This window comes from Lactuca saligna, chromosome 2 (assembly GCF_052625555.1).
Source record: "Lactuca saligna cultivar CGN05327 chromosome 2, ASM5262555v1, whole genome shotgun sequence".
Taxonomy (NCBI): Eukaryota; Viridiplantae; Streptophyta; class Magnoliopsida; order Asterales; family Asteraceae; genus Lactuca; species Lactuca saligna.
Genome location: NC_136418.1, coordinates 161,912,241 through 161,922,932, shown reverse-complemented (window position 1 = coordinate 161,922,932; position 10,692 = coordinate 161,912,241).

The following is a 10,692-nucleotide window of genomic DNA, read 5'->3' as shown; positions in this document are numbered from 1 at the left end:
TCAATACCCAAGAAATAATGCAGCAAGCCCAAATCCTTCATAGCAAATCGACGAGCTAGATCATGCTTCAAAGACTTAATAACATCATGATCATCACCTGTAATAATCATGTTATCAACATATAAGGACAGAAGAATCCATCCTGCACTCGAGCATCTAACAAACAGAGCAGAATCGTGATTACTATGGACAAATCCAAGAGAGGTAATCATTGTGTAGAATTTTTCAAACCAAGCAAGAGGGGCTTGCTTGAGCCCATACAAAGCATTGCAAAGCTGACAAACCTCGCCCAGTCGGTGCTGAATTCCCAGAGGAGGGGTCATATAAACCTCTTCTTGAAGGTCACCATTCAAAAAGGTATTCTTGACATCCATTTGAAAGATCTTCCACTATCAAATGGATGTAACTGCAATCATAGTACGAACTGTCGTCATCTTTGCAATTGTGGAAAATGTCTCCTCGTAGTCAAAATCATATTGTTGGGAATACCTTTTTGCTACAAGTCTAGCCTTATATCATTCAACAGAACCATCAACTTTTGTTTTTATCTTGTACACCCAACGACAACCTATCATATGTTTCCCAGGAGGAAGAGAAACCAAATCCCATGTATGAGTCTGATGAAGAGCAGTGAGTTCTTCAGCCATAACATTCTGCCAAAGAGGATCTGAAACAACTTCTCTATATGATTCAGGTTCAGACAGATGATGGATGCTTCCTTTAAATGAAGCAAATGGTCCGGAATATGTAGAGTAAGAAAAATCTGGTAGCTTGGTGGACTTGACAGGACGAGAAGATCTTCTGAGGGGTGGTGGTGGAGGTGGATCCTCAACTTCAATAATTGAAGGATCAGGCTTAGGAATAGGTGGAGTCGAGGCACCCTCTGAAGAAGTGGGTGTGTCATGAGCTGAGGGATCATTTGTCATAGATGAGTCTTGAGCCTGTATATCTTCATTAAAAGGATCAATACGCAGAAGATCAGACTTTGTTATATTGTGGGTTGTAGCAGGAATCGAGTAGAAATGAATATGTTCCAAAAAAGTAATGTGGCGAGAAACATATAACTTCTGACTCATAAGATCATAGCAACGATATCTTTTTTGACCAATACCATACCCCCAAAAATACACAAATAGCAGATTTCGGCCCCAGCTTGTTCCTTTCAACATGAGGACGAAGAACAAAACAAGTACATCCAAAAACTCGTAAGGAAGAGTAGTCTGGTAGATGACCATATAACTTCTCAAAAGGAGATATTCCTGAATTCAATGAAGTAGGGATACGATTAATCACATACACAACAGTTAGGAATGTTTCTCCCCAAAAGGCACTAGGGACATGCGTAGACATGAGCAATAAGTGGGCAGTCTCAACAATATGACAATGTTTTCGTTCTGCCACACCATTTTGCTGAAGTGTGTCAGTACACGAAGACTGGTGTATGATACCATTAGAAGAAAGTAACTGAGTGAAATCATTAGAGGTATATTCACCCCATAAGTCACAACTGAAGCACTTAATCACATCCAAATGTTGAGTTCTAACAAGAGCTCTAAAATTGTTGTAAATATCAAAGAAATCAGATCTGTGTTTCATAAGATAAACCCATGTATATCAAGCATAATCATCTATAAAAGATACATAATAGGTTGACCCACCCTTTGTGGATACTGGTGCAGGACCCCACACATCAGAATGAATAATATCAAAAGGAGCAGTAGAACAAGACATACTTTTATTGAAGGGTAAAGCAGAAAATTTTGCTAGTTTGCAACCACTACAATAAAAAATATCACAAAAGTTTAAATGACCCAAAACGCCACTAGATGCTAAGAAATTCAAACGTGATACAGACACATGTCCCAAACGAGAATGCGAAAGATAAAACTCAGATGACAAAGGACTCAAATGAAAAGAAGATAAATCAATGCTGGAAGCAGCAACAACAGATACTTTGAGGACCTCCAAGACATATAGTTCCCCCACCCTACGGCTGATCCCAATCACCTTTTGGGTGTGTTGATCCTGTATAACACATATAGAATTAGAAAAGAACACCCAATTACTAGACTTGCATAACTGACTGACTGAGGCAAGGTTCAAAGTAAGTTTGGGAAAGTAATAAACATCAGGAAGAGTGATATGAGAAACAGAGACAGACCCAACACCCTCAACTAGCATAGATGTATCACTAGCAGACTTAACAAAAATAGATGACACTTATGACAAAGAAGTAAATGATGACAAATGAGGAGTCATATGATAGGTTGTACCAGAATCTAAAATCCACAAAGATGAGGGAATACCTGAAGTACCAGATGAATAAGGACCAGAACGAGACATAGATCTAGACATAGCAGTGGGATTAGAAGCCAAATATTGTCTAAAGCTCTCAAACACCTTGGGATCCAATGCAGATGGTGGCATATGTCTAACAGATTCTGTGTCAATTGGTGGAACAACAACAACAACAAATTGTGGGGGATGAGGGGCCCATGGAGGAGTACCATAGGAACACAACTGAAACTTCTGTTGACCAAACCTATTTTGTTGCCCTGAATGAGGTTGACTAGATTTACCCTTGTTGACTAACAATGGACACTGAGCTTTCCAATGATTCTTCTGTTTGCAAAATGCACACTCATCATAAGCGACTCTTGAAGTTATTCGAGACTGACTGGAGGAGACAGCATTCACAGTAGGAGTGGGAGTAGGAATAAAGGTTGCTTTAAACCCTTTATCTGCATGAGACTTGATACGAGTCTCTTCTGCAATTAACTCATGGACAACTGAAGGAAGAGGAGAGCGATGAAGAAGTTCCACGAAGACCTCCAAAATCAGAATGCGAGGCCATCAAGAACTGAACCAAGCATTGTTCTTCCTTCCTAGCAACGTAAGGCTCAAAATCTTTTAACTCTTTAGATTCAGTAAGAGCCAATTGATCCCAAAGATCAAACATAGCAGCATAGAAATCTTGAATACTCTAGTCATTCTGTTGAAGGGCACGAATATCATATTCCACATGGTATTGTTTAGCAAAATTAGACTGAGTATACAGTCTCTCCAAGTGAATCCAAACTTCCTTTACTGTGTCATACTTAGCCAACTGCATACCAATAGACTGCGTAACAGAGTTATTGATCCAAGTAATAACCTTGGAGTTATCAGTCTCCCAAGCATTAAGCAACATATCAAAATTCTCAGTTTAAGGCACTGAGAGTTTGGCTTTAGTCCCAGTAACATAGCCCCACATATTCTTCCCATGAAGGAAGTTATTCATAATGTAACTCCAATATGTATAATTCTTTCCATCCAAACTAGTACAAATTGACTAAAGGGAATCATCCTTTCCAGTCATGTTGATAGTGAATGAATAACCACAATGACAATATAACAATCTGAGAATGAAAGGAGTAACAAACCAGTGGAAGTAATCACTTGAATAACGAATCAACAACAGTTACAAACCAACAGCAGCAACGAACCAACACATCAAAAAAAAATACCAGTGACAATAAACAAAAACGGCATGCTACAGGAATAAAGCGGATACCATGATAACATTTTTATGTTATTATAACAAAGAGAAATTACAAAAATTCTCAGAGAAAAAACATAAAAACTACAAGGAATAAAGCGGATATAAATACTAGCTAGACAGAAACCCTTATGGGCTAAAGACAAAAGGGCCCATAAACAAGTGGACTTATAATATATAGACTAACAATATATATATATATATATATATATATATATATATATATGTATGTATATACATATATATATGTATATATATGTATATATACATATATATATATATATGTATATATATATATATATATACAAATATATATATATATATACATATATATATATATATATATATATATATATATATATATATATATATATATGAATAAGTTCTATGGAAAACAAATAACTAGGGCAACATCTACCGGAACCAATAATCAAATGACACGTGTCCATTTCTTTCTTCACAAGTAATGTATTGTGGAAGTGATGTGTTTTTATGTTTTCATTGGTTCAAATATGTGTTTCCCTAATCATTCATTTTCCATATAACTCTTCCTTATATATATATATATATATATATATATATATATATATATATATATATATAAAAGAAGCTTCCGACTACTATTAGTCTTTGCCAAACATACCCTTACATATATATATATATATATATATATATATATATATATATATATACACACACACACACACACATACGGGAGGGTTTAATAAAAAAACGCATCAACCCAAAAAATCCTAAAAAACCAAAAGAAATACATAAAATAAAATAATTTGAGATATCTAATCTTTTTTTTTTTTTTAACTTTATAACCATTAAAATAGTGTGTGTGTGTGTGTGTGTATATATATATATATATATATATATATATATATATAAGTTCGATTAAGAAAATAAAACAAAGTTAAGAATTAGGGAATTATTCTCAGTCAATCATTTATTTTTGCCGCAAACCCCTCCATTATTGCGGCAGAAAGGGGAAATGAATACACATGTGTTTTCTAACTAAATATGTTTCTTAAACTATGTTAATCCTTACTTTAATATATACAAAAATTTGTGATATTCGAAATCAATACTCTTTCGACATTCACCCTTGAAGTTGATTAAGAATGTGTGTCATTTTCTTCACATGTGACAGTCAAATCATCAGAATATTTCGATGCTTCAGGTACATGATTATCATCAACAAGGTTTTTGAAATCAATGGACCTATCAGGAATTCCAAAACTCAAACCATGATCAATATCAAAATTCATGATTTCAGATTTAACATTTGTTTCAACCATTATAGGATTTTAAATGAAATACTTTTCAACTCTTTTGACGTAATAGTCATTGAATGTAAGATTGAAAGTTTCTTTGATCTTCCATGTTTGTTTGTTCAACACCCTATTGGCTACAGAGTTATGAGAATATCCTAAGAAGATTCCTTCATCAACTTTTGACTGAAATTTAGAAAGATTGTCCTTGAGATTCATGATAAAACATCTGCACCCAAAAACATGAAAGAATTTTACATTAAGGTTTCCTCTTGTTTATTATTTCATAAGGTGTAATATTAAAATGATGATGAATGAAAGAACGATTTTGTGTGAAACAAGAAGTCGAAACAACTTCTACCCAAAGATATTATGGCTAGTTCACATAAGTAAGCATTTTTCTTGCAGCTTCACATAAAGATCGATTCCTCCTTTCGACAACACCATTTTGTTGTTATGTGTAAGGAGACAAAAAGTTGTGTGATATTCCCAACTCAGTCAAGAATGAATCTAGAATTTAATTCTTGAATTCTGATCAACTATCACTCTTTATCCTTTAAACTTTCTTCTGTAAACTCAACTTTATGTTCTTAATAAAGTTAATAATCACTTGTGCAGTTTCAAACTTTTTTCGAAGAAAGAAAACTCTAGTAAACCTTCAAAAATCATCAACAATGAATAATATGTAATTCTTCTTATTGAGAGTTTCAACAGCCGAAGGTCCACATAAGTTAATGTGCAGATGTTCCAAAGGTACGATGAATTTTGAATCTATAACAATTGGATGACCTTGTCAATTTTTCTTTCCCTATTTACATGCAGCACACAACAAATCATTATCAAATTTTAAAATAGGTAAACCTATAACAAGATCATTTAAAACAAGTTTGTTAAGATTTTTGAAGTTAAGATGAGAAAGACGAAGATGCCATAACCAACTAAGATTATAGGATGCTTTCAGAAGCAAAGATACGAATGGTAGGCGCACGATTGGTTTCAAGTCGAGAGTGAACATATCTCCCTTTTGTTTCAACTTCAGTGGAATTTCCTTCGTTTGTTTGTTGGAAATAATACTTCCTCATCATTAAAGAGAACCTGATTTCCAGTGCCAACTACTAGTTGTGAAACACTAATCCGATTATGATTTAAGCCTATGACATATGCAACATGATTATCCGTGAATTACCATTTGTTACTTTAATGTATACTTTGACTTTACACTTGTTGTTATTGCTCAACTTTGCAACTCCAACATTGTCCAACTTTTGAAAATTACACAAATTCTCCTTCCTTCTAGTCATGTGATGCGAGCATCCATTATCAATATACCAACTTTCATCATATTGCTTGTCACAAACAACATGCGATCAATTCAAAGAATTTAGATCCCCAAGACCTTTTGGGTCCTTGGACATTTGCTTTAAATACGTTATGCAATGAAGAACCTATAACCTAACTACGAACTTTCAACTTGAAACTGTCAATTAAGTCAATTTCATTAGCTTTAGGCATAGAAATGTAATCATTCAATGGGAAAGGTTCAACATTGACTTTCACTTTTTCATCCTTTTTCAGAAATCCATCAAATTTCTTCTTTGGAATTTCTTTCCATTTTTGCACTGCCGCAGTAGATTCTCGAGATGAAGTACTTCCAAACGTTGAATCATTTAAGTATACCTCATAAGCAAATTGAATTTTCCCTTGAGAATATTTACTTGACTGATATTGTTTTCCCTTTCCCTTAAGCCAAAAATTGATGTTCCATATATTACTTCTCCCTTTTAGAAATGATGCTTTCATCTTCTGTTTCCAATCAGGATTTGGATAATGTGGATTTAAGGTTTGCAAGGTTCACTTTACTTTCCTTTAACTTCTGATTTTTCAAATTCTGATTTTGGAAATAACCTTTTTCGATAATTTTGAAAACAATTTTGATAGTGGTTAAGATAACCAACATCATTTTGTTGAAAAAGATTTCAATTTTGATCAAACCTTCTTTGAACTTTATTTGGACTAAAATTTCTATGTCTATAATTTTGAACATAATTCCTTTTTCCATGATTTTGAAAAAAAAAATTCTTTTGTTCAATGTTTTGAACAAAACGTCCATTTCCATATCTTTGACCAACATTTCTTTGATTGTAATTTTGAACATAGCTTCCATTTCCATAATTTTGAAAGTTATGCGGTCGAAATTAATTTTGATCATTGGTTCGACTCTTTTGAAAACAACTTTCAACTTGAGATGGTTTGTTTTGCAATTTCGTTTCATTTTGTTGAAAAGTCTGAATGGTTTCAAAAGATGTTTGTTTAAAAACTTTTTGTTTTTGAAAAGCTTTTACATTTTTCCTATGGGCTTTGTTTGTGCTTTTGATTTCTAGACTCCTTACTCACAATACAAGTTCTCTACTTTTCCTTTGAAAATTTGTGTTTCATCTTTTGATGTTTTGTATTATTAGACAAAAAGTTAACACCTTTTTCTTTATTTTTATTATCCACACCCGACTTTTCAGTTTTCACTACCCAAACATGTTTGGTTTTTGTTGTTGAAAAGTCCATGAGTTTTTGTTCAAACCATTTTCAACTATGTTTTGATTCGAATAAAAACCTTCTTTTGTAACTCCTTTCTTATCTTCCTTGACCACTTTGTTCAATTATGGATTCACCTTATCACCATTTCTTATGGTGACAAAAACTTGATTTTCAAAATACAACTTCACATGTATCCTTGAACCTTGGATAGACCACTAGATTGGATTCCATATAATGTTTTCCTTTATCTTTCAACACCTTTGTGTATTCCTTTGATTCTTCGAAGACTTGTTCGACTGCAACTCTAGGAATAGGTTTCTCATTCGAAACATCATCCTCATCATTCACATAGTCTTCAACCACAACATGATCAAGAGGATCACAAACTATGGATGTAGAAGGTCAATCATTGTTTATGTTTGATATTGAATCATGACATTTTTATTTTCCTTTAGCCATCAAATTGACATTAATAACAGATAATCGTGAGTAATCGACACTCTCCTCAGCCTCAATTTCACTGAAATTATCAGAATCATCTTCGATATCAACAAAATGCTGTTAAGAATCAAGTGTCGACTTCTCAGTCATGTTCACAATCTTGTCCTCTTCATTTTTAGTTAATGTCTCATTCAAAATATGCACATGGTCGTCAGCATTAAAATGTTCATTAATGTTTAAAATTCTATACGAATACGAATCATTTGGAACCTTGTCAAAGTCTGCTATTTTACTTTCACAATCGTAAGTAGCTTCGTCTATTTGTTCTCTTTTATAAGCAAGAAAAGGAAGTAGTTTACGATGTTGTTCGCTATAAAATTTAGCTGAATGATGCAATTCATTAATTTTAGCATACAACATTTTTACAGAATTAAAGTAAATATTATGTTGTTTAACAAGCATGATGTTGTCCATTTGAATCAAATATATATATATATATATATATATATATATATATATATATATATATATATATATATATCAACTAACAAACTAGTGATTCTTAAATCTAAAGCTTCTGTTACACCCTTCTTTTCCCCGGTTTTTTTTGCATCATAGTAAAGGGAAGTGGACATTTATGCATCACTACTCATGGAGATTAACATATCATTAAGATAAGCACAAGTATTATCAAATTAAGCTAAAGCATCATTATAAGAATATGAAGGAATTTTACATGAGTTAAGAACACGTACCTTGGCAGCCATTGGTGATTTTGTTGATTCAGTGGACACGAAACACCGTCCAATTATTTCTTCTTCACGCATCTCTTCAACATTCCTTTCTCCTCATCATCTTCTTCCAGCTTTGCATACATGGTTCTGTGAGTCGGATTTCACATTTCATCGTCATTTGAACTAGACAACTATATCTGATAAGTGCTCTCTTCCTCATCACCTCCTCTAACCATCAAATAAATTCCCTTTATTCAAGCACAAATTTCTTCTATATTTTCAGCATAGTATGCTTAATCCTTGACTTTCTCTTTCTTTTCTTCTTTCTTTCTGAGCATGAAGTCCTTTGCTAGATGGTTCGACCCATTTCAATAGTTACAATTGTAACCATAGTTACCTTTTAGCTTCATCTCCTTCTTCTCAACCACATTCTTTACTTATTTGTTTTCCTATGTCGACTCAACCTTCATATTCTTTCCCATTGAACTCTTTCCCTTAAACTCATTTTCGTTCTTGAACTTTGGATTGAAATGCTTTTTGAAGAATTTCTTCACCATATTATTTGAGTACTAAGCCACTGCTTCATCATTAGAGTTAAACTAAAAGCCTTCTTCCTCAAGTTTATCTTCTTTAGTAGATTCGACTTCTGAATCTTTCGTAGTCACTTTCGATAGCACTGCCAATGGTCCTCCCAAACTTAACATTCCTTCTTCAGCAATTTCATTTATCTCACTTACATTAGCATTTAGAAAATTATACAAAATTTCCACGAATAACCATCAAAACTTTCTTGAGTTTTGATCATCAAGCTTATGTTTCTCTACTCCTTTCTAAATCCCATTAGAAACATGATATTGAACTCCAGGAACGAACGAGTCACTCCGTATCAAGAACATTTAAATATTATTTCATTCGATCGATAATAATAGGACTCAATTGATTCGTTGTCCTTCTGTTTGAACTCACCCAATTCCAACAAACACTGCTTCACGGAAATTTTCTTCTTCTTCTCATTTTCATGATATTTCTCTTTAAAGGTGTCTGTAGAGTGCGAACTGTCTAGTGAGAAGTCGAAAGCTATTTTACATTTATCTATAGAGGTTTTACATTTAGTTACACTTCATTATTTATCTTTGTAACTAATTATTACTTCATATACCGCAAAAATATTTTAAGACATCATTAATCTTCGTTTTCATCATTAACAATTACTCTCTTAATCATCTTTGTAATTGCTGTTTTAATACTTTCAATTTATGGGTATATATGTTCATTAGTAACCCCAAAGTAAGTATCTCGTTCTCTACTAACATGACTAGCACAACCCAATGCACTAAGTGAGGCGTGACTCTCACCCGCAACATTGTATCTCGTTATTTTTGTGTTCACTACTTTGACATTATATATACTAGTACATGCGTTGTTGTTCAGGATTGGTACGATTGATACCAATTCCATCAAGTTACACCTATCAAATCACATGTGGTGTTTGTGTACAAGTTACATCAATCGTTAACACCACTCTTGTCCTGGAAACCATGGACCATTCCCCGAGTGATTTTCTAGAAAAATCATTTGTCATCAAAGTTTTCTTAAGCTCTTTTCCTATAGGTATCTTTTAACCCACTAGGCCATCATATTATCTAAATAGGATACACACCTAAGTCTAAGTTTCTACCATTAACCACACTATGCATATTCCCTCTTTTATTAATAAGTTATTATTTCATCATATAACCAATTTATATATTTAACCTCACAAAGTAATCATGAATCTTCATAATCATCTTTTAAAAGCATATTACTTCTCAGGTTACTTCTTATGTGAGCATGTAAACAAGTACACACAAGTTAAGACATTACTCTCAAGACTTTCAGCTATTCTCGTGTTGTTGTCAAACTAAAGATTGGTAAATATAATTCAATCTTGGAAAGTTCTCCTACGGAACATGGTTGGAAAAGGAGATAGGTTTTTGTAAAAACTTGTTCTGTCGGGAGATATAATTCTTCCTAACATTGGCTAACTAAGGGTAAGACTTTCGTATCTTAGGTCTCGTTTCTTTGTATTTTCCTACAATTCCGATCTTGATTTTCTCTTTTTGGTAGTTTTGAATCTTGACGAGCTTTGTCCTCCTCATGAGTGTAGTGAAGCAAAGATCTAAGAATTCAT